Source organism: Thamnophis elegans, chromosome 2 (genome assembly GCF_009769535.1).
Source record: "Thamnophis elegans isolate rThaEle1 chromosome 2, rThaEle1.pri, whole genome shotgun sequence".
Lineage (NCBI taxonomy): Eukaryota > Metazoa > Chordata > Lepidosauria > Squamata > Colubridae > Thamnophis > Thamnophis elegans.
The window spans coordinates 169,221,879-169,245,988 of record NC_045542.1 but is presented as its reverse complement, the minus strand read 5'-3'; the positions used below and the strand labels follow the sequence as shown (position 1 = coordinate 169,245,988).

General features: G+C 46.9%; 1 protein-coding gene across 1 annotated transcript in view; it reads right to left on the bottom strand.

Annotated features, from left to right (window-relative positions):
* Positions 1–22,339, bottom strand: part of LOC116503406 (major histocompatibility complex class I-related gene protein-like) — a 60,631-nt gene extending 38,292 nt beyond the window's left edge. The window contains exon 1 of the mRNA XM_032209807.1: positions 21,872–22,339. The gene's annotated coding sequence lies outside the window, so the exon portion shown is untranslated. The remainder of the gene's footprint in view (positions 1–21,871) is intronic.
* Between the last annotated feature and the right edge of the window lie 1,771 nt (positions 22,340–24,110).

The following is a 24,110-nucleotide window of genomic DNA, read 5'->3' as shown; positions in this document are numbered from 1 at the left end:
TAAAAGAGGAGAAGGTAGTTCAAACATGGTTCCAGTATGGGCAATTACAGGCTAGGTGGAAAATAGATCAAAAAATTGGTTTTATCCAAGTTGAGGATAATTTGTTTAAACAAATAAGAGATCAAAGCTTAATGCATATAAAGAGGATATATAATGTATTAATACAGATGGATTCGGAAACAGAATTAGTTAAAGATTGTATGATAAAGTGGGCTCAAAACATTGAAGAACCAATAATGTTGGATACATGGGAAAGAATCTGGGTAAGAAATGTGAAATTTACACAAGCTCAAAATCTGAGAGAAAATTTTTATAAGATGTTCTATAGATCAGTGGTCCCCAACCCCCGGTCCGTGGACCGGTGCCGGGCCGTGGAGTACCTGGCACCTGGCCGCGCAGCGGCCGGGGGCCATGATCGCTGCAGCGGCCAGGGGACATGATCGCTGCAGCGGCCGGGGGACATGATCTCTGCAGCGCAAAGGCTCCTGGGCCGTGCGCAAAAGCTCCTGGGCCGTGCGCAAAGGCTCCAGGGAAGAGAGCCCCGCGCTGGTACGCACGTGATATATAAACAATCAATGTGTCGTCGCGAACAACGCCCCCCCACCCCTGCGCGCGCTCAGCGGGCCACGGTAAAATTATCAAAGGCTGACTGGTCCGCGGCGATAAAAAGGTTGGGGACCACTGCTATAGATGGCATTTAGATCCTAAAAAGCTGGCTTCTATGTATCCGAATGTACAGCCTAAATGTTGGAGGTGTGGTTCTCTCGATGCTACATATTATCATATATGGTGGACCTGCCAAAAGGTTAAGGCATTCTGGATAAAAATATGGTGGATTATGCAAAATATCTTTAAAAGAAGGATAAAGTTTACTCCTCAGTTATTTTTACTAGGTATATGTATTGACTTTACAGTGGTAGAGACTAACTTGATTCTGCACCTAATAACAGCAGCAAGACTGTTGGTGGCGCAATACTGGAAGAAGGAAGACTTGCCTACAACTCAAGAATGGACATTGAAAGTTACAAACTTAGCCGAGATGGCTAAAATATTGGCATATCTTAAAGATCACTCAAATGAGAGATATAAACGAGACTGGAAAAAATGGATTTACTATATACAAAATAAATATGGGACCAAGAAGTTCCAGTTAGCTTATGCTTAAGATCAGAAATAATTTAAATTGTTTAAAGTTAGTTCAGCAAGAAGAAGCTAAGGTCAATGTAGAATGTCATTAATTTCTTTATTTTGTTTTTCTCAATAGATTTTAGACTGTGTTAGTTAAAATCCATACCGTGTACGGGTTCTGGGAAGTCGGGGGAGGAAGGAGGAGGGGGGTTGGGGGGGTGGAGGGAGGGAGGGGCATACAAAAAAATTGTACTTCGATGTTTTACTGATTGAGGAATGATGAAATATTTGTGTTTTAAAAGAAATAAAACTTTTGAACAGCAAAAAAAAAAAAAAAGGAGTAGGATTGTGGAATGTCATAACCAAGATCATCTTTTGTCTCCGCCCTTTTGGGTGGAGATAACAACGTGGAAGAAGACCATGTGATTACATCGCAATAGCTAGTCAAGCATATATGACGACATTTCCGTCGAAGATTTTTGACGCTAACGCGGAAGTCTTGTTATATTAAAAAAAAAAATGGTGCTTCGTACCGCCTTACCGGACTGCTACGGTAAGTGCCTGGAGGGACTTGAGACCCAGAGGGGAGGAAGCATAAAGGAAGGGAGGAATGATGATGCAGAAATGATGCATGATGGTGTATGAAATTGTGTGATATACAGTGTCTGATTGCTTGTGGCTTTTCCGTTTCTGCTTCAAGGCCATTTGCTCCACTCTCTTCAGCCTTGGAATTGAGTGGTTTCCACACCCACTGACAGCCACCTATAAGTCTTTCTGTGTTGACTGAACTGGTGTGCATTGCACAACCTCCCTGAGAGTTCAGCCAGGACCCTCCACAAGGCAGTAGTGAGTTCCTACCGGTATGCACCGGTATGCCCGCACCAGTAGCAGAAATTGCCCGTACATTGGCATACCATTAAGATGAAGACATTCCGAGCAGAGAAGCATTAGCCCCCTCAGGAGCTGCTAAGTGCTCGCTGCCTCCCTAACACCCGCCGAGCCTCCTCCCACCGCAGACACACCTTCTCTTTTTTCCTGGTGAGATCTGCCTCCTGAAAGGTGACGATCGTGGAGGAAAGCATTTTCAGGCAGAGGATCCCTTCCACGATTCCAAAAACAGTGCTTGCGGAAGGCACTGCCACTTAAAAGCTCTTTCCTCCACGATCCTCACATCTGCAGTGGGGGGAGGCTCGGCGGGTATCAGAGGGGAGGCGAGTGCATGGTGGCTCATTAGTGGGCCCAGGCTTGTATGATTTTGTCTTTTGCATTTTTGATACTCAAATTATTTTTAAAATGGTTCCTCTAAATTTGACGCATGCGTAGGAGCACCAGAAGCCAGAAGAGCAGCTCTCGGCCGCGCATGCGCAACAGGGATGCTGAGCTTCTGGCTTCTGGCATGCGCACACAAATCTTTGCCCTTTGCCCTTTGGAATGAACTCCCTGCGGAGATCCGGACCCTCACCTCTCTCCAGGCCTTCCGGAAAGCCGTCAAAACCTGGCTGTGCCGGCAGGCCTGGGGTTGATGAGTTCCCCTCCCCTCTCAACTGATATGGCTGTGTGATTTTCGTGTATTTTAATTATGTGTAGAGGGGGGGCGGAGCTGCAGCCGGTGCAGCTGGAGCGTGTTTGCAGTAGTGCCGCCCGGTTTTATTTTATTTTATCAATTTTTTGTACTCCTACCCGATTCTTTTTTATTTAATTAACATTTTTTGATGGAGATAACAGCGTAGAACATAATACAAACAAAAACTTTTGTTGCTGCCGAAGAATTAAATAAGCATGGGAAAAAGAAAGAAACGCCATGGCACCAGCCCAGGATCTCTTCCTTCAGTGAAGACAGCAAAACAACCACGAACTGAGGAGCTCTTTGTTGGCAAGAGATTTGTAAGTAAAACTAACCCCCCCAGCCCCAACAATCTGGAGAGATTGGAACAGGACTGGCAAAAAGATATGGCAAATCAGCATTTACTAGACTTCTCCAATCGGGTGGAGGGGGAACAAAATGTCTGCCAGATTTTATCACAAACAACTAGCCCAACAACTTCCTTTATTGAGTCTAAGTTAAAGACTAAAAAGGCAAAGAACAACCAGATAATTCAGAGTATGGAGAGTTTACCCTGGGAAAATTCAACCGAGTTTATGGCAAAGCAATGCCTTCTCACAGCGCAAATGGTGGTCTCAATATTTGAACAATTAATTGCCATCCAACATGATGTCGAGTCACTGAAAAAAGACTTAGCTGTTTTTCTTCAAATGCAATATCGGGCCCCAAGAACTCCCACTAAAGCTCAGGCAGAAGATTTGATTAACTCCCACTCGCAGGATAAGGGAAAGGAAATAGAACAAAGAGCCAGAAAAACAGTTAAAGAGACAGATAAAAGGAGACAGCCCTCTCAAAAAAACAGTCCCCCCCCCCCAGACAAGGTATCGAGAGGAAAAGGTATCAAAAAAGAAGAAATCAGGAAAGAATCCCTCCCTCAATCACAACAATCACATCGCTTGCTACAAACACAAAGGATGGCTTTTAGAATCCATTTGAACAGACTTAATTATGGACGTTGGAATTCCAGAAGTGCAATATTAAATTCCCTAAGCCAGCTTCTTCACTGTCACAGGGGCATGATTGATCTCCGTGCTGTGGAGTGGTTACCTGAGGCCCCAAACTGGAAGCGGATCCTTCTGTCTTTCAAACAGTCCACCATACCTCAGATGTTATTCAAGATGAAGGCATTTTAAGCCTCCTTCCAAATCTTTCCCATCAGAGTCTTTGGTGAGGAAAGGGTTATCCCTTTAATAACTAACATGCGAGCCTTCAAGGTGAATGACACCACCTCATTTTCAACCTTGGAAAAGAAAGAGAATGATAGTGGGAGCCAACCAATCTTGCACAGAGAAGAGACACTTAACAGCACAGAAGCTAGCCTCATTAACACTTTTCGTGCTCTCCCAAGGAAAGAACTGGATACAGCAGAGCCACTTATAGACCTGGTTTCCCCAATAATTGAGCCTTTCACTTCCCCCCCCCCCAGAGAACAAGAGATTGCATGAATTTAAGATCATAGAAAATAGAAGCCAAGATCCAAAGGGAGTATTAGAGACCTCAGAAAAGATGGAGATGTTTTCATCCCTGTGTGAAAATTCCATGACACCTTCATCATCGCCAGCTCCAAACCAAGATACTCAGAGTCGATTCATGAAAGAGCCACCATTGCAAAAAATGAAAGAAGACCTAGTGACGCCTTGCCCTGAAGCCGGAGAGGAGGCTTCGGAGTGGAGGGCTCTGCTGGCTGGTGCTGGAGCCTCCTGCCCTGAACGGGTTTCTCGGGAGTCTGCATATGATCTGGACGGGTCCTCCCTATTTTTGGAGAAGACCAGTTCGGTGTGCGATGATACCTCAATCCATGAAAACTACATCAAAGTATCATCAGATCCCCAAGAATTGTATCTGACTCAAAGAAGTGCAGAAAAGATTTTTTTGGAACTGAAGCAAAGAATATTGTTCCATTAAATCCATATGATTGAAACAACTGTACAACCTTTGAAACTTTTTTTTTTGGTTGCTTGAAACTTAAACAGTACTCTCATGAATAAGAAGTAGGACATAGATATGCAGCCATCATTGTCCAACACTGTTGGATCCACCAATGTGTTCTCCAAGGATGATTCATAAGTAGAGATCATGCAGACCCCCCAACCTTCCCCATGCAATAATGCGGTTGATCATATTAAGAAAGCTGAAAAGTACATTTGCAATGCTAAATTCTACTAACTTCTACTCTCAGATCCCACAGCAACATATCAGAAAGAACTACAGTATGTAGCCTTATGAAATAAATTCCTAAGGACATAAAAGACCGCTTCTATAGAGAAAACACTCCAGGAGTTCTTCCTTCTAAAAATACACAGATCAAACAATTCAGATAATCCCATTATTTCAAGCTTGGAACCTTAATAGCTGCAATATCTGAATTTATGAACTTAAACCTTATACTACCAGCAGCGTCTACATAAGAGACACCACAATCTTCCTAAGAAAACTGAAATTCTTTGGCAATCTTCTTGGCAACACTATTTTAGCTATCATGGATATTGAAACTCTATATACAACCGTCATTTGCAAACATGGGCTTCAAGCCGTCAGGAGCAGCATCAGTGATGGCCATTTCCCACGGAAGAGAGCATTGCAGACGATGACACCTACAGTGGCTTATCAGATCAAATTGAATTACTTATGAGTAGCGGTTGTCTGGAGTAGAAGAGGGTGATTTCATGACGTTTCCCCTTTCCAGAGAGATTTTGCCAGCCGGAATTTACTTTCTAACTGCCAATCTCACCATTGTGCCATCTTTGTTCCTTCAGAGACACGTAATATGCCATGAATTTTCACCAGTAATAGTTTGTATTTCTTTTTATCTATTTAACTGTAACATTTAAATAAAAATATTTTTTTAAAAAATACATGTACAAGGAAAAGTGCAAGAGCAGCAGGAAGAATGAAAAGGATGAAGAAGAATTCTATCCTTTCCTAGATTGATAATCTTGCTCAAACGTCTTCCCTAAAATGGAAAACCTATTTAACAAAGCAGCAGTTTGTAGAGATGGGAAGTGGTTAGAGAATGACAGAGATTACGGGCTGCTTTCTTATAAATCCTTTTAGCAATATTAGATGATAGGGGTGTTAGGTTCATAGCTCTGTATTACTTCTGCTGTGACTATTAATATACCCTGGTGAATTTTGATCTTGTTGCTCAGGTGTAATTGTAACTGTCATTTCCTTCCAATATATTAATTTTGACTATATTGGACCAAACTTTGCTGCATGCACTATAAATGATTTTGTTTGTTTGTTACTTGATACTGAAAGGAAGGTCTCCACTGATGATGATGCAAGCAATTCCAGGAGAGACATTATCCTGTGCAGACAGGACAGAGTTAATCCCTTCTGCTTCCTTCTTCTCATGTCCCTTTGCTGCTCTTGGCAGTGGCAGTTTCAGTCTACTAAATTATTAAGTAGACGTGGTCTTTGTTTTCCATGGCTTTGCTTGCAATCACATTTAGAGACCAAAATGATAACCATAGACTTCTAGATACTTAATCATGGTTTAAACATGGCCAGGGGAAGCAGCCCTTTAGACGCCCCCCCCCCCCTCATTATCATTTTAGTTCTGATACTGCAGTTATATTGCAGCTGCACAATGCTGCCAGTTGCAGTGGGAATCAAGGAAGACTTATTTATACTTCAAGGAGTTATGCCTACAAAGAATGTCTACAAAACCACTTCCATTGCTTGGACTCTGGGAATCTTTCCTTATCACCATATTTAAGGAGGCAAACAAGGCAATACTTAATATATTAAGTCATCTTTGTTCTAATAAAATCTCTGTCGATACACATGCAAAATAATAAGCAACAACCTGGTGGGAACATCAGCCTGAAAAAGTCACCGAAAATCAGATGGTCAAGATCTTGTGGGATTTCCGTATACAAACCGACAAAATACTGGCGCATAATACACCAGACATCACACTGGTTGAGAAAAATAAGGTCACAATCATAGACATCGCAATACCAGGTGATAGCAGGGTCGCCGAGAAGGAACATGAAAAAATCGCAAGATACCAGGACTTAAAAATCGAAATTCAACGACTATGGCACAAACCAGCAGTGGTAATTCCAGTAGTAATTGGCACACTGGGTGCTATTCCAAAAGCACTGGAATTACATTTAAAACAGTTAAAAATTGACAAAATCACCATCAGTCAAATGCAAAAAGCCGCACTGCTTGGATCTGCACGCATATTACGAAAATACGTTACGACGTCCTAGGCCCCTGGGTGGGGCCCGACTAGTAACCAATGCCAAATCCGGCGAAACAACTGGCCGCTGTGATACAATTGTACAATAATAATAATAATAATAATAATGTGTATTGTTGTTTATGTTCCCTTTCCCCCCTGAGTTGTTCGCCGCCCTGAGTCCCTCCTGGAGAAGGGCGACATACAAATAAACCAAATACAAATACAAATACAAACCTACCGTGCCAGTTCCCTCTCCCCGCCCATCTGCTTCTAAGAGTCCTAAACCTTAAAGCCTTAAAGCTGTCGTTTGAACATCCCTGGGTTTTTTTCTCTTTTTTTAATGGTGTGCGCATTTTGCAAAACGGGTGAAAACTGGGCCATTTTTTTTACAAAAACAGGTGTTTTTGCCTTCCCCCAGCCCTGCTGAAGCCTGCAGAGTGTTCCTGGGGGCCGGGGAAGACAGATGTTTCATAAACTTAAGAAACTGAAGGTAGATATAACCTGTATACAGGAAGTGCATATTAAAAAGGAACATAGGAACTTACTGGAAAACAAAAAACTAGGGAAATTATATACAGCACTGGCAGATTAAAAAAAAAAGAGGGATAGCAACCTATATAAAAAAAAATTAAACTCAAAGATGTCTACTCTGATGAAGAAGACAGGATGCTAATGATTGAATTAGGGACAACAGAAAAACCGATATTATTAATATATATGCACCAAATCAGAAACAAGAGGAATTTTATAGGAAATTACACAACAAAATAAATGAATTAGAATATGAAAACATTTGCTTAATTGGGAATTATAATGCAATAGTGGATTAAAAAAATGGACTATGAAAGCAAAAAGAAAAATAAAACAAAAAAAAAAATACATTACCCAAATCCTTTTTTGAGATGGCAATGGAATACATGATATTTGGAGAGAAAGGCACAAAACAAGAAAGCAATATACCTTTTATTCGAACCCCCATCAATCCCTATCAAGAATTGACATGGCTTCAATCTCATCTGGTCTATGTAATCAATTAGACGAAATTGAAATAGAAGCAAATGAGTGGGAAGATCATAATCCAATAAAATTAAGATGGAAAGGTCAAAGAAGAAGAAAAAGATGGATGATGAATTCAAATATTGTAAATGAAATAGAATACACTCATTTGCTGGAGAAAGAATTAAAACTATTTTTTAGAATAAAACATCTCAATTAAAAATCTCTGGGACACTATGAAAGCATACACAAGAGGCCTCACAATTGCCTACATGCCGAGAAAAACTAGAAAACAAAAAGAGCAACAAGAATGTATGCAAAAAGAACTTAGGGAATCCGAAGAACTACAGAATGACCCAAAGAATAAAATTAAAAAAGAAAAAAGAGAGTTGATAAAACATAAGACCAAGTTAATAACTCAAAAGGAATTCGCACAGAAAATTAAAGCAGCCAGACAGAATTACTTTGAACAAGCCAACAAACCTGGACTATGGCTGGCATACAGATTGAAGAACGAAAGAGAAAAACAAGGATGATATATCAATTAAAAGATGATGAGGGAAGAATTCAATACAAAGCGGGGAAAAAGAAGCATATTATTCATAAATACTAGAACAAAGAAGGCTTTCTTTGAGAGAGATGCACGAGGAAACAGACCCTGCTTCCTGCATTTGGATTCTGTGGCACGCCCGCTCTAGGTGGGAGTTTAGGATCGCTGCCGTGCCACCATGGATTTGTCAATGCGAGCCTCAAGTGGGTAGCCTTGAGAGAAACAGTGGAAGTGAGCCTCCTGCCTTCGCTTTCTACCTCGTTGCGGAGAGGTAGAAGGTGAAGGCAGGAGGCTCACTGCCACCTGGAAGAGGGACGGAGAGGTCTGGAAGAACGAAACCCTCCATAGGAACGTGGCCCCCAACTGAGATGGGGCCTATTATGTCTGGCTCAGTGTTGAGATCGACCCCAAGGAGAGGAACTGTTTTCAGTGTCACCTGGAGCATGAGGGCTTGCAGGAGCCCCTGGTGTTGAGTTTCCAGGAGGAAACAGGTGAGGGACTGAGAGGTTTTGATGTGTAGAAATAATGTCTGTGTAGAAATAAATGTTACATCAATATTTGAAAATGGGGAGAGGGTGATTTTCTTCTGCACCACCTCATGTTTTCAGATTGAGAGCAGGAAATGTAGTGATGTCTAAATAGTTGGAAGTGGTAACTTAACAGCAAAGGTATAAAGAAATGATGCATGATGGCGTATGAAATGATGTGATATACAGTATATGATTGCTTGTGGCTTTTCCTTTTGTGCTTCAAGGCCATTTGCTCCACTCTCTTCAGCCTTGGAAGGGAGGGGTTTCCTTCAGGTGGGGGCACTTCTTGCAGGCCAATGCAGGTTGGGAAATGCTTCCATTTGTTTCTGCATCTCCCTTCAGGGAACTGTCTGATCAGAACCATGTTTCTCCTTCTTTAGCTACAACATGGTGGAGTCCTTTGGGAATTGTGGCCATTGTTTCCATCGTGATCTTGGGACTTTGGATTCTCTATCTGATATGTAAGTGCAACACACCCACTGACAGCCACCTGTGAGTCTTTCTGTGTTGACTGAACTGGTGTGCATTGCACAACCTCCGTGAGAGTTCAGCCAGGACCCTCAACAAGGCAGTAGTGAGTTCCTACCGGTACGCACCGGTACGCCCGCACCAGTAGCAGAAATTGGGCGTACATTGGCATACCGTTAGGATGGAGACATTGCGAGCGGAGAAGCATTGGCCCTCTCAGGAGCTGCTAAGCGCTGACCGCATCGCTTCTCAGCCTGAAACAGTGGCAAGGATGGAGTATCTGCAGGAGCCCCACCTCCGAGCTCGATTCACCAAAAACGGCGCCAGCAGCAACGGGACATGCTCAGGGAAGGGAAATCCAGAACTGACTGGATTGTGCCTCAACTGCCGCTGCTGCTTCTGCTGCTTCTGCAGCCATCTGAGATTCCTTCCTCACCTTGTTTCTAGCTGAGAAGCAGTGCATCTGAGGGTCCCCGGATGGCACCTGAGGCTGCCTCGCCTCCTTCTGGCCCATAGAAAAAAGGAGCAGCTCCACTCTCCCATCTCACTTTCCTCAGCCTACGCTCTATTCAGGGGGTGGGAGAGCGTCCCTTGACTGCCCCTCCAGGAAGACCACGGCATATTCTCCACGGGTGGGAGGTCGAAGGGGCGACCGCAGGTGAAGAGCGCCAAGGGGTTTTGGCAGCACAAGAGAAAGACTTCAAAGTCAGTGGATGTGGTGTGTGGCTGGTGTGCCATGTTCCAACTTTACCCGGCAGCAAAATGCTTTGTGGGGTTTTGGGGGGGGGGTTGTAAAGGGTTAGGTGTGCATGAGAGTGGGGGAGAGAGAGAGAGAGAGAGAGAAAGAGTAAGAGAGAAAGTAAGAGAAAGTAAGGGGGTAAGGGAGAGAGAAAAAAGAGAGACAAAGATAGAAAGAGAAAGAAAGAAAGAAAGAAAGAAAGAAAGAGAAAAAAGGAAAGAGAGATTAAGAAAGAAAGAAGGAAGGAAGGAAGGAAGGAAGGTGGGTTGTAAAGGGTTAGGTGTGTGTGAGAGAGTGGGGGAGAGAGAGAGAGAGAAAGAGTAAGAGAGAAAGCAAGAGAAAGTAAGGGGGTAAGGGAGAGAGAAAAAAGAGAAAGATAGAAAGAGAAAGAAAGAAAGAAAGAAAGAGAAAAAGAAAAAAGGAAAGAGAGATTAAGAAAGAAAGAAGGAAGGAAGGAAAGAAGGAAAGAAAGAAAGAAAGAAGTAAAGAAAGAAAACGTATGACCACAATTACAAACAATTGTTAAGTCTGGTGTATTATGTGACAGTTGCATGTCTGTTTCCATTCTAAAGCCTTAGAGCAATTTAACTTATTCAATTTCTATGCCTTTCTCTGCTTTATGATCCCACCAGGCAGATGGTGTTTGTTGCAGATCATCCAACACATCATTTTGTCATTTTATGACGCCCGGGCTTATAGTCAATCTGTGCGATCACCACCACCCACCACCACCACCACCAACAACAACACCATCACCACCACCAACAACAACAACACCATCACCACCACCACCAGAGCCAAGGTGGCGCAGTGGTTAAATGCAGCACTGCAGGCTACTGCTAGATCAGCAGGTCAGCGGTTCAAATCTCACCGGCTCAGGGTTGACTCAGCCTTCCATCCTTCCGAGGTGGGTAAAATGAGGACCCAGATTGTTGGGGGCAATATGCTGACTCTCTGTAAACCGCTTAGAGAGGCCTGAAAGGCCTATGAAGCGGTATATAAGTCTACTGCTAAGTCTACTGCTATTACCATCATCATCATCATCCCCATCCGCAACAGTAGCAGCAGCATCGTCATCTTTTTAATTTTTATTAGCGTGTAACACAGTTCAGACTAAGCTTGACATTTTTGTCTATCTATCTCTCAGTATCTACTTCGCTTGCTTGCTATTAGCTGCCAGAGAAACGGGGAGGGTGGGAGCTTGAGGTATTTGGGATGGAGAATGTATGGTGGTGGAGGAGTTATCAGGAGGGAGTTTGGTTCTCACCATCTTCTGCGCATTCTGATGGCCTGTGTTTGGACTTAGTTAAAGTCAACCATCTCTGCATACCACCAGCATGAGGGGTTTGAAGATGCACCCCACATGACACCTTTGGGAGTTGCAGATTAGTCATTGGGGTGGGATAATTGGGGGGAGGGTGCTGGGCAAACATTTGATATGCATATATTTGCACGTTTTGGGCTCAGGAAGTCCAGCCTGGCTTCCGAAAAGAAAAAGGGAAAAAAGAAAATCTTCAATTGACCGTCTTAAATACGCCGCTTTCTCTTTAGTCAGCCTTTATTTTAAATTAAATTTCCAGATTTCAGGTGTTCTCTCTCCAATAGAAAAAAAGATTTAAAGACTCTCACCAAAACAACATGCTTCTCTCCTGCACTTGCGTGTAGGAGCTGTCAGCAGTTTCAGCAGCCTGGGGGCTGACTTACGATTGCTGGCAAGAGAGGTCACCAGAGATTTTGCGGGTGTCTCTGGGACCACAGGATCTGCCCCTACCTTTCACCGTCTCTTCAGAACGGTTTAGGTCCGGATTGGACCGTCCAGGTGATCCGAATTGGACGGCTGGGGCCAATATTCCCTCTAATTTTTTTTCAGTGTTCACGGAAAAGTCTAGTGTTTGAGTGGTATATTTTCATGCCTGAGCACCTGAATTTTTTTCACAGATGTCACCAAGACAACAAGGGCATCCAAGGGACCCCAATGTGGTGGCGGTGGCCGCTGCTTTGGGAAATGGGGGGGGGCTATGAGTTGTTGGAAAGGGACACAGGTAACCCACGCAACCATGCAACTCTGGAGTCGCTTGCCAGCCTGCGATGGAATATAGAGAGGGGGGATTTATATAGGACCTGGCAAATGACAGACTCCATGCTGAATTTTCCCTGGGAAACTCCCCCTCCCACTTAAAAAAACCCTATATATATTAATCTCCCCCTCTCTATTATGGATTTGATGAAGCCGTCCCATGCAGCGCTGGCTCAAATACTTCGCGGACCGCGTAGATTTCTCGGAAGTGATTTTGGGTGGGTGGGTAAGGAAGAGCTCTCGATCACCTCAGGATCAAACCAGCTTCCTACCCCCACCCCCAAATTTCCTACAACTGCCTCCCCAGATTCCAGCCTCCTCATTCTGCAGAACTCACAGCCCTCCCCTCCCCTGCAAGAAGGAATGCATTAAAGGCTTAACAGCATCCCCCCACCCCCATTAATGCATGCCTGCCTGGTTATAAATGCAACACTGTAAAATAGGGGTGGATGAAGAAGAGAGGTGAGAAAGAGTTGGTGGCTCTTTGCAAGGCTGAGGAGGAGGAAAGGAAGCGCAGGGCTGCTCAGTTAGAAAGGGGCGAGCCGAGGCGGACTCTTTGCTTTCATTGTTTAAGTTTTGCCCCCCTCGGCTTCTCTCTCCAGCCCCTCCAAATCGCATGGCTCTTTCCTCCTCCTGCAAAAAGCCCACATCTCGCCGGTCCTCGCTTATTCTTGCAATTCCCTTGTCCTTGTAAAAAATAATGTGTGTGTGATTTAAAAGGCAGGCAGGCAGGCAGGCAGGCAGGCAGGCGCGAGCGCGCAAACACGCATGCACCTCTTCCTTTTCCTTCCCAGTTTCCGAAGTGTAAAGTTCCAAACACGGAAAGAAAACAGGAGCGAGTGTGACACAGAGAGAGAGAGAGAGAGAGAGAGAGGGAGGGAGGGAGGGAGGGAGGGAGGGAGAGAGAGAGAGAGAGAGAGAGAGAGAGAGAGAGAGAGAGAACGACCCGGAATATGACTCAGAACGTCGCGAGGGCAACTTCCCTCCCCCCACCAGCCATTCCCAGAAAGCAGGAGTTAAATAGAACGGCGACTTTCTATCTCTCTTCCCTCTCCGCACCTCCCCTTCCCGCATCGCTTATTGGGGATCGGGAGGAAGGAGTCGATACAAAAGCCTGCAGAAAATTAAAAGAAAAAGGCGGTGGCGGGGGGGGGGGATCTGAGATAGAACGCAGGGAAGTTGCGGGGGGATCTGAGATAGAACGCAGGGAAGTTGCGCGTGGTTTTCTTTTTTTTAAAAAAAAGGGCAGCCGAAGCGGTAGGTCAGTGAAATAAATTCTCCCTCCTCCCAGGTCAGGACGGAGCTGTGACATTAAAAATAACTGCGCGGCAGTTGGAAACTTCTGTGTGGCGTTTTCTTGTCACATGCGTAGGCGCGCAGCTGCGCACCTTAGAGGAAACACTGGCCTGGGACCACTTTGAATCTTGAACGCTCCTCGTTCATTTTCTTTACTCAGATACAAAAATGAATGAAGTGCAAATTAAAATACAAAAAACTTCTGGAACGAGGCTGAGGAAGGACGAGGGAAGGGAGGCGTTTCCCGCTGGGGAAAGGAACTTGCCAAGGAGGGTGAATGTGGAGGAAGAGACCCAGGCAGGACAGGCGTCCCCCTCCCAGCATTCCCTCTAAGCTGCGCGCGTGAGCAGCTGCGCAGGTAACAAAGAAACACCGCGCACAAGTTTCAAAGTGCAGCGCAGTGTTTTTTGTCTTTAAATGTGACTGGAAATATCCCCCTTCCCTCCTTTCTGAACTCTGATTTCTGATTGGTGAAATCAAGGAAAACTCTGCCCGGAGACCGATGACGCTGCAGAAGGGAGAATTCCCATTGGTCCCCCACATGTCCACTCAATTCCCTACCCATGCGCATGTCACACACACACACACACACACACACACACACACACACACACACACACACACACACAAATGCATGGACTTCCTCTCCCCAAAGATTTTCCTGAAGCCTGAGGGGGGGGCGGAAATGGCCTCCCCGGCCTCCTAGATGCCCTCTGGAAGTCAGAGACAGATCATTTCCGAACTTGTAGTTGGCCCTTTGGGGGCATTTCTTGCCCTCTGCAGCCCCCGGGGACTTCCCTGAAGCCACGTCTGGCTTGTCTGGGAGGCCGTTGGTGCTTCCGGAGACGGTGGTGGTGAGCCTCGGGGCTCCCGGGCGGCCGATGTGCGCAGGGCGCTTGGCTGGTTCCAGCTGAAAAATGTCAGAAATCTCCCCGTTCTGCAAGGCGGCTGCCAAAGGGAAGGGAGGGTTAGGGCGCTTCTCCCAACAGCCCAAGGCCGGCTCCTCTTCCTTCCTCGGTGGTTGGGAGACCGCTGCGCCCCTTTCAGTCTCCCTGGGAGCCGCCAGGGTTGATGCGACTGGAGACGAGCGCTGCTGGAGAGAAGTCGGCGTGGGGAGGGGGGAGGAGAAGGGAAACTTCTGCTCGGGACGCCTTTTCCCTCCTCTCCCCCGGATCTCTCCCCGGCAGCGCTCGCCCTGCGTGGCAGCAAACGGTCCGTGTGTCACGGGGGCTGCCTGGCACCGATCAGCTGAGAGGCTGGCAAAGATAGGGTGACCAGACGTCCCAGATTTGGCAGGACAGGCACGATTTTTCATCGTTTTTCCCGCGTCCTGCCCGCTTCTCAAAAACCCACGCTTTATTTCGGCGCTCGCTGGCTCCCCGCCCATCATCAGCTGCCGCTAGCTCGCTCGTTCCGTTCCCCAATCTATTCTATCTACACTTTCATATCTAAGCCAGCCCAGCCTGCCGCTCACTGATTGGCCTGGACTCCAGCCAATCAGTGAGCTGGCTGGGATGGAAAACTTTTAGCACGCACGAGGGTGCTTAAAATTTTCCATCCCAGCCAGCTCACTGATTGGCTGGAGTCCGCTTAAGCACGCCGCGCGAGTCGTGACTCTCACGAGTCTCCATTTCATTTCGCCTTCGCTGTTTGTTTTTGCTGCACTTCTCTGGTGAGTAACTCCGGTGCCGGTGGGAATCGGGAGGCTTCGCCGCTTCAGGTGGGCGGCGGTGGCCTTTAGCAAGGGAAGGGAAGGCCTTCCCTTGCGAGCTACTCATGAGAGGAACTGGGGGGGGAACCGGGCAACCTGAGAGAGGGGAAGAAGATCGTCCCTCCCCGCAACTCCCCGGATTTTGGAAGCCGGGTGTGTGTGGAAGGCGGGGTTTTTGAGGAAAGCGCTTGGCCGTCCCTGTTAGCCGCAGCCCCAGACGGAGGAGTGAAGCCTGAGCTTTCATTGCCGTTCCCGCCAGTCGCAGCAGGGAAGCCGGCATCGGTGACTCCAAGGTGCGCTAACTGAAATGCGGTCTTCCTTCAGTCTCTGCTTGCAGCCTCTGGGATGATCGTTGGCGGGTGGGGGAAGCGAGGGCGCAGCTGAGCCGGGGAGGCAGAGATGAGAAGTGAGGGCTAAAATGCAAAGCGCGCCAAAGAGAGCAAGCAAAGGATCCCCAAAGCGAAGGACGGGCAGGAAGCGCTTGACCAGCATGTGAGAAGGCAGGCTGGAAGTGGCTGCGGAAGGGAAAAGAGGCGGCCACGTGTATCTGTTCTCCTTGCGGTAGATAAAGGAGGTTCGTAGCAAGGGTCCGCTGGCAGGTAGGCTTGGGCGGGGCGAAGGCCTCAGTTGGGGGAGCGAAAATGGGCGGGGAGGAAATGGAGCCGAGCCCGGGGAAAGCAGCGAGACTAGCCGCGAGGAAGCCACGGTGCCTGCCCTCCAGCTCAATGGATACCTGGCCGGTAAACTCATGGTACTGGCGAGGGTTGGCCGGATGGGGGTGGGGGTGGCTGCTGCCGAGGCCTCCAGCCTTGCAATCCTGGGCGGAGAAGGCGAAGGTTAGCTCCGGAGCTGCGGAAGACCGTTGCACCGGGAGGCCTCCGCCCCGGGGATCCCCCGCTCCACCCATTCGGATTAGCCCCAAACCCAAAGGAGCCTGGGCGCAGGGGTGCAGGCCAGGGAAGACAGGGTTTGGGGGCTCGGAGGAGGAAGGGGTGATCTCCCCCTCCATTCGTCTGTCCCGCTGCAGAGTTCCTCCCGGGGGAGGGGGAGGCGGCGAGTGCGCTGATCCCCGTTTGCAAGAGAAGCGCCACCGCCCACCCGAAGCCTCCCGATTCCCACTGCCGGAGTTACTCACTCACGTGAAGCTGCCCGCCCTTCCCTTTTTCTTTAAACGAGCTTCAGTTTCCGAGGGGGGGGGAAAAAGCTTTATGTGCCAGCATTATTGAGTTCCTCATCAATTGAGATCCGCCCACGATCAGGGGCAACTGAGGCACCTGCAAAGGCATCACATCGCCACCACCCATGTTCACGAGGCGCCAGGCATCGCAGGGCACAGAGGAACTCAGCAGACAGACGGGAGACCGGGGGGTGGGAGAGGAAGAGATCCCGTCTAGGGTAGGCTCTCCGCTTTTCCCTCTTTTTACCCTGGATGGGATCTCTTCCTCCCCCACCCCCCGGTCTCCCGTCTGTCTGCTGGGTTCCTCTGCGCCCCCCAACTGGCAACGATGAATTCCAGACCCTCTAACTGGTAAATAGACCTGAGGCCATAAGTGGAATTGGGGTCCGGGGGGTCCGTGCAGGGAGGAGAAGAGAGATTCCTCCCAGCATGAACTCCACTGACTAAAGCGCTTTCACGTGCAGGGAGGAATCTCCTGTCCTCCCAGCTCCCTTTCGCCCGCAGCAGAGATCAGGCGGGCCAGAGGAAGCACTTTATTCAGTGGATGCGTGATTAAAATACTTGCTTTTGCTCGCCCGAGCTCTGATGCCGGCAAAAGAAAAGTCCTTTCCTTCACCTGAATCCCGCCCAAGCTCTGATGCAGGCACCGTGGGGTCCGTGCAGGGAGGAGAAGAGAGATTCCTCCCAGCACACACTCCACTGACTAAAGCGCTTTCACGCGCAGGAAGAATAAACTGACAGTTGGTCGGAGGGAAGGTGGGGGTGGGGGTGGCAGCTGAGTGTCCAAGGAATCCAAGGAAGCCAACCCAGACGGGCATCGCAGGGCGCAGAGGAATCCAGCAGACAGACAGGAGACCGGGGGGGGGAGAGGGAGGAAGAGATCCCATCCAGAGTAGGCTCTCCGCTTTTCCCTTTTTTTACCCTGGATGGGATCTCTTCCTTCCCCCCTCCCCAAGTCTCCCGTCTGTCTGCTGGCTTCCTCTGCGCCCTGCAATGCCTGGCGCCTCGTGAACATGGGTAGCAGCGATGTGACGCCTTTGCATCCATATTGAGGTTGGCATGTTTCCGGTGGTGCTCTGGGAGGAGGGGGAATGATGGAGGGGAGGACGGCGGCGCGGCGGCCGGTGCCTAGAGCGGAGACAAAAGAGGTCCGTGACGGTGGCTCGGAGCCGAACGGGAAGAAAAGGCGCTGCAGGCCTGGGGAGTGGGGGAGCGGGAGGAGCGCTGGTGGTTTGTTTTTGGGGTGGGGGGCATGACAGGGAAGGGGGTGACTGCGCGGAGAGGCTCAGAGGCGGACCGTGCAAGCTCCCTTTCCCAGCGCACGCCCCTCTCAGCACCGTCCCCACCGACTGCCAGGCGTATCCGCCTCTGAGCCTCTCCGTTTTGTTCCGAGAACGGGCTGCTCGGTGAGAGGAAAGGGAGCTCCCTGGGAAGCGAGAACAGCGAAGAGGTGATGCAGTCGCAGAATTCCCCGACACTCGCTTTTTTTTTAACCCAGCCTACCTCGTAGGGTTGTTGTTACGGGGCTAGACTAGGAAAGGCAGCTTTCGAGAAAAAATAAGGATGTCCATCTGGTAGAACAACCACCTGTGCAATTTGGTGGCGATCCGCGAACGTTCAAGCCATGTAATGCGTGGGAAGGCATAGAATAAAGTTAGCATACTTGAAATGAAATAGGTTTTGGTTATGTTTAGGTTGCATTAGCTAAAATGTGCCAATACCGTCCTTGTTGGTAAGAATTGTTGTCATGTTAGAAGAATGACTAAGGCTGACAGCCTAATCTACTCTGTGTTAAATAAATAAAATGGATGGAAGGAAATGAAAGAATACAGAAAAGGTTGGTGAGGCATTTAGTGGCCTATGGATGAGATTGGTGGCTGTTTAGTAAGAAAATCTGTTTGGAATGTGCATATATATTCATATGTGGCCATAGCAAAATAATAAATAGAAATAAAAAAGCATGAGTGATTTTTACTGATTTTTATGAAAGTGAGAGGATTAGTGAAGGCTAGGTGCATCAAGGATCCCACTATCTTACTATTTTATTTTTCTTTATGTACACTGAGAGCATATTCACCAAAGACAAATTCCTTGTGTGTCCAATCACACTTGGCTAATAAACTATTCTATTCTATTTTACTCTACTCTATTCATTTCTATTTCAATTCTAACAAGGAGTTTAGCTTCTCTCTCTTGAAAATGTAAACTGGCATAAGGCATTATAATGCAAGTCTCAAACAGTTCATTTAGTGACCAAAGTTACAATGGCATTGAAAAAAGTGTCTGATCACCATTTTCACACTTAGCAACCATTTTCACACTTAGCGACCATTTTCACACTTAGCGACCGTTGCAGCATCCTCATGGTCACGTGATCAAAATTTTGATGTTTGGCAACAGATTCGTATTTATGATGGTTTCAGTGTCCTGGGGTCATGTTTGACAAAATATAAAATTTTTAATCAAGCGCCCCCCCCGCCCCCCCTCCTGCGGTCAACGGTGTCCCTCTTTACCAATCTGAAAATCTGGTCACCTTAGGCAAAGAAGCGGCTCTCGGAGGAAGAAGGCAGGGATGCTGGCTGGCATTCGCTTCCCTTCCTGTTCACTGCCGCCTGCAACCCTGGCCCCGCCTACACTGTAGGCTCTCCGGCTTGGGGGGGGAGGGGTTGGACTAGATGACCTCCAAGGTCTCTTCCAACTCTGATTCACTTAACAATCGTTGAACTAGATGACCTCCAAGGTCTCTTCCAACTCTGATTCACTTAACAACCGTGTTACTAATTTAGAAACTGCCACGATTCACTTAACAACCACATTACTAATTTGAAAACTGCAGCAATTCAATTAACAACCGTGTTAATAATTTAAAAACTGCAGTGATTCACTTAACAGCCATGTTACTAATTTAAAAACTAGTGATTCACTTAACAACCCTGTTACCAATTTAAAAACTTGTGATTCACTTAACAACTGCATTACTAATTTAAAAACTGCAGTGATTCACTTAACAACTGTGTTACTAATTTAAAAACTAGTGATTCACTTAACAACTGTGTTACTAATTTAAAAACTGCAATGATTCACTTAACAACCATGTTACTAATTTAAAAACTGTAATGATTCACTTAACAACCGTGTTTCTACTTTAAAAAGTCCAGTGATTCACTTAACAACCACATTACTAATTTAAAAACTGCAGCAATTCAATTAACAACCGTGTTAATAATTTAAAAACTGCAGTGATTCACTTAACAGCCATGTTACTAATTTAAAAACTAGTGATTCACTTAACAACCCTGTTACCAATTTAAAAACTTGTGATTCACTTAACAACTGCATTACTAATTTAAAAACTGCAGTGATTCACTTAACAACTGTGTTACTAATTTAAAAACTAGTGATTCACTTAACAAGCGTGTTACTAATTTAAAAACTGCAATGATTCACTTAACAACCATGTTACTAATTTAAAAACTGTAATGATTCACTTAACAACCGTGTTTCTACTTTAAAAAGTCCAGTGATTCACTTAACAACCACATTACTAATTTAAAAACTGCAGCAATTCACTTAACAACCGTGTTAGTAATTTAAGAACTAGTGATTCACTTAATAACCATGTTACTAATTTAAAAACTTCAATGATTCACTTAACAACAGCATTACTAATTTAAAAACTGCAGCAATTCAGTTAACAACCATGTTACTAATTTAAGAACTAGTGATTCACTTAACAACCATGTTACTAATTTAAAAACTGCAGCCATTCATTTAACAACCGTGATCCTAATTTAAAAACTGCAGTAATTCACTTAACAACCGTGTTAATAATTTAAAAACTGCAGCGATACACTTAACAACCATGTTACTAAATTAAAAACTGCAGTGATTCACTTAACAACCGTGTTACTAATTTAAAAACAGCAGTGATTCACTTAACAACTGCATTACTAATTTAAAAACTGCAGCAATTCACTTAACAACCGTGTTACTAATTTAAGAACTAGTGATTCACTTAACAACCACATTGCTAATAGAAGCGGAAGCGCAATAGCCAATGTTGGGGAAGGGGATGGGGTGGTGCTCCCCTGTTCTCGCCACCGCCACCCCTTCGCCCCTGGTAACGGCGACCGTTATGCTTCTGCTTCCAGACGGGACGCTGGAGGAGCTGCTGGCGGGCAGGCGAGATCCCCGCCTAAAGACGCCGCCGAGGGCCTGGCAGAATATATCCCGCTGGAAGCGGCAGCGCTCTGGACCACGGATCCCCATGCGAGCTGCCGGCTAGAGCTGTGCAAGAAGCCCGCTTGGGTGGGGAGGGTGGGCAGCCCCTGCCCGTCCTGGCCACCGCCGTCCCCTTGTCCCGGGCGGCTGTCACAGCACCCCCTGTAGCTGGTGTGGGGGTGGCTTCAGGCTGTTCCTGCCCTTCCCCTTTTGGCTGCCGCTGCTTTTCTGCGGTGCCCAAGCTGGCCCAGCCCTGACTCGCTGCCCTAAACTCAGGGAGACCCTCTGCAGTCCCTCTCGTCTGGCTGGGATGCCAGGGAGAGTGTGTTGGGCTGAAGGAAGGAGGGATACTCTCTCTCTCTCTCTCTCTCTCTCCCTCCCTCCCTCCCTCCCTCCCCCCCCCCTCTCTCTCTCTAGAAACATATATCATGTTTGCAATAATTTACCTTCTTTTCTAAATAGGCACAGTTCCCTTACCGGAACCCTCGCTCACTCAACCCCCCCCCCCCCACACACATACACACTCACGCACAAAACCATTTTTCTCCATTCCAATTCAGATCCTATAAATCAATTGCTCTGTGAAACATCTGTGAAAAAAATTCAGGTGCTCAGACATGAAAATGTGCCGCTCAAACACTATACTTTTCTGCACACACTGAAAAAAAATTAGAGGGAACATTGGTCTGTACTACAACAACATCCCCTTCCAGAGTTTATTAGAGAGGAGTGTAAAGCAGTATCAAGCTGTACAGAAATCTAAGGGCTATTATCAGAAACAGCCCCTCCCCAACAGGTTCTCTAAACTGGAACAAATGAGCTGAGGATCTTTCCAGTGAGGGCAAAGCTTGATGATAAGGGTGGAGCTGGATGGTGAGGACTTTGCCCAGGCAGGAGAAGGAAGGACCAGGAGAAAGACGGCAGGGCTGAAGTCTAAAAACTTCTCTTTTCACTTCTACTCTCTGTTCTCCCAGAAATAAAAATGGGGGCTGATTACAAATCAGTTACTAAAGTTTTTTTTTTAAACCAGGATCGCTGAATCGCGAGAGGAGGAGGATTTTGCCTTCTGGGAAAGGCGTTTGGGACTGAGGGGGGAGGATGGGGGAGAGAAAGACCCAGCTCAGCACATGAGATCCCCTCCCCGTCTGTTTCCTTCCCCCCCTCCCCGTCGCAAACTCACCGGAAAAAGACCCAAGCACGAAGGACCCCAGCACAAGTCCCAAGAGCAAGAGGGGCGCCCGGTGCAGCAGTATCGTTCTCCAACCAGGCGCCCCCGTGCACCTCCAACCGAAGACGGCGTCCGTCAAGTCGCTGAGGCGCTGCCCCCGTTCGGGTCCCGTATGGATCCGCAAAAAAGTCCAACTCTGCCAAAATTCTCCGCTCCGTCCGGATCCGCGAAGAAGAGAGAAAAAAAAACGCTGCTCCCTTATTGTCTTCCGGGGGTCCTGGAGGGAGGGAGGGGTCCCAGGGAGACGTTGTCCAGAACAAGGCAACGGTAGAGCTCAAACGTCCTGGTCACCCCGCTTGTGTGAACCCTGCCCTCCTCGCTCATTCTTCTTCTGAGGCTCTCCGATCGATCCCCCTTCGCCCCCTAGGCCGTCTCGGACTCCGCTCCCTTCCGCCACTCCCCTGTTTTATTTGTACCTGCAACCGAAGACAAAACTCCGCCAATGACAGTCCTCCGAGCTCCGCTGAAGTTCTCCTCCTGTTCAAAGTCTACGGATCTGTGGCTGCACGTAAATTTCTTCCACTTTTTGTTTCCCTATCATAAATCCTGCTTGTATCATTTTTAAGTTGTATATTTGTATCTTAATACTTTTCTCTTTTTCCCTCCCCCACCCTTAATTTAAAAATGTGTCATCTGGGTTGCTTATTCAGTAATCTTCTCTTTTTTATTTATATCCCCCAATCATAAAAAAATAGGGAAGCTTTTTTGTTGAATGAAACCAGGCCCATGGCAAGGAATCAAGGTTTAATGCAGTGTTTATTAGACAAGAAAGGCTGGTGGGACTCTTTCCAGAGACTCCTGAGAGAAACTCCTCTCTACAAAGGGAGGCATTGTTATTGCTCTCTGAAAGGCAAGAGAGACTGCATGAGAACAGATGGTGTAAAGCAAACATATTCATAGATAAAGGATCTGAAGTTATTACAGGTAATGGAGCCGAGGTTACTTTCTGCCCCGTTCAAAGTCTGCGGATCTGTGGCGACACAGTAATAAAAGTTTGTTTTGCACGGTAATAAAAGGCGTAATAAATGGAGAGAAGTGGCAGGTGCTGATCTTCCGTCCTTCTGAGACTAGCAACAGTGTTCTAACCAGCTCTTTGGGGGGTGCGGTGCATGTCTGCTGCAGGAATCTAACCTGGAGGATCGTGAGACTGGAGCTGGGACGCTCACTCAACGACAGAGGGTCAGCTGGTGTTGCAGCCCAATCTGGGCAAAATGATTCCTAGCCAGGATTTCAACCAGTCCTCCAGTGGGAAGGGGCAGGTTTCAATGGAGAGAAGAGTCTAAGCCCCTCCCTCAATTAAACAGTCTCCCTGGAAATTTTAGTCTTACCTTATTTTTATCTTTTGTTGAAAACCTTTGGAAAGTTATCCCACTCTTGAAATGAAATTGTGGGCAGTTTACACAGAACAAACAGCAATATATTCGCTTAAGGGAAACACCATAAAACCAAAAAAGAATAAAAGGGAATAAAAAAGAGATCACACATCCTTCCACTCTGACCTACGCAATGCTTGGGGGAACAGGCAGGTCGTGTGTGCCCTCTAGAATTTTATTTTTAAAAAAAACAGGGGAGGCTTCTGCATCTTCAGGGGGGAGAGAAGTTCCCTGAGGAGGGGCTCCAGCACCTGGACACAAAATACCAGAAGAAGACTGGAGAGAGGACTGCAGACTTAGCTCCAGGGATGGCTTGGAGAATGAATTCCACAGAGACTAAAAGAATAGCTCTTCACTCTTTGGGCCTGTTGCTCCCCAAAGCCCCTCGAAGGGACCCTCTCTCTGGGAGATGTAAAGGAGGCTCCCCTTCACAGTCCCCCAAAAGATTGTGACCCTCCTTCTCCAAAGATGGAAACTTTGCTCCCAAGGGCCGTGGCAATGGCTGAATAACCCCAGCCTCACCCTAGAGCCCGTTTATCTTTCAGCTAAGATGCCAGAATGACCCAGATTTGGCATCTCTTGGGCTCTATTCACATGACACCCTTAGGCTCAAATGCCCCAGTCATGTAGCTGCTTCTTTGCCTGGTGAGAAGCTTCTGGTGATTTCATGCACAATTGGCAGGGATCCCTCATCCCCAAACCTCCCTGTGGGATTTATAAGCAGGAGGTTTGAGGATGTAACAACGGAGTCAGGTAGAGCATTCCAGGCATCGACCACTCTGTTGCTGAAGTCATATTTTCTGCAATAGAGTTTGGAG